Below are 1,295 nucleotides of genomic sequence, written 5' to 3' on the forward strand. Positions count from 1 at the left end.
CCCAACCACCAATCACAGTGTCTGTGCTGGCAGCTCTGCTGACTCAGCACTTTCATCAGCTGATCAGGACACAGAACCCTTCAAGACACACAATTCTTCATTACACAGGCATGCAGGTTTTAAAATAAATCTAAACACTTACAGTTGAATCCAAGAAGCTGTTCCACCAAGTTCTTCTAAGCTCTTCTAGCAGAGAGAGGTAGTTGGGCAGAAGCTGCTGATCTTCTGCTGAAGATAGGGCAGTGGGAGGATCCAGAAAGGGGCCTTTATTATAAAACATGATTTCCCTAGTAGAATCCCATAGTCCTGTTTAAAGTTTAAGCTAACAATCGGAGTTTACAAGTTTATATAGCCTTTTGCTGAATGACAGCAGTTTATCCAATGGTTTACAGCTTCAGTCTTGAACTATTGACCCTCCATTCCCTTCACTTATACAAGTGTCTCTAGTCCTGCAAAAAACATATTTACTTAATCCCTTATCAGTGAGAGGGTAGGTTACCCATGGGTTCCCTGTAACAGCAGAACACAACACTATGGAAAGTATAAGTATTGCCGCTCCTAATTGTGCGTTGCGTGCCATATAGTAAAGCACATGAAAAGCATGCTTCTTCACGGTCACTTAACGTGTTCGTTTTGCAGTTACGTGAGGCACGGCATGCATTGGTCTTTATTCTTACAGTAGAGAAGTCATTAATTATAACTTTTTGTGAATTGGGACATTTAAACTTGCTGTTTTAAATTCCAAATTCGGCATTGTTTGCCGACTCTGACTCCAGGTACCCAATATTTCCTCCGACTCCTCGACTCCACAGCACTGGTTGATACTCTGCCGATCAGACACTCATGATAAGCCATCAATATAAAATGTACAGAAAACCCCTTTAAGGGGTTGTCCTATGACGATAACCCTTATCTAAATAGAAGCTATTTTTCTATTTATCTCTCTCTGGTGAGGGGGGCAGAAGGAAACATGGAGTGGGGGGGGTAACGACACTCCTCCCATTAATGCAGTGAAATCCTCTTTATTAGGAGCGATTAGCTATACAAGCACACATGCTGTATGCCCCTGTAACATGCTGCTTATGTAGGGCAGCGTATTATTGTGCAGAGTCTAATTAACAGCATCATGTGAACTGGATCTTTAAAGATTCTATCCCCTCTTATGTAAAATCTTTGAAATTAATGAAATAAAAAGCTGCAGAAACCCAGACACGTGACTATACCCTTGGGCTTGGATGTATACATACTCATGCACAAGCAACATTTTCAGTAAAAAAATCCAAGGAAGTTTATTA

Source organism: Hyla sarda, chromosome 6, assembly GCF_029499605.1.
Source record: "Hyla sarda isolate aHylSar1 chromosome 6, aHylSar1.hap1, whole genome shotgun sequence".
Lineage (NCBI taxonomy): Eukaryota > Metazoa > Chordata > Amphibia > Anura > Hylidae > Hyla > Hyla sarda.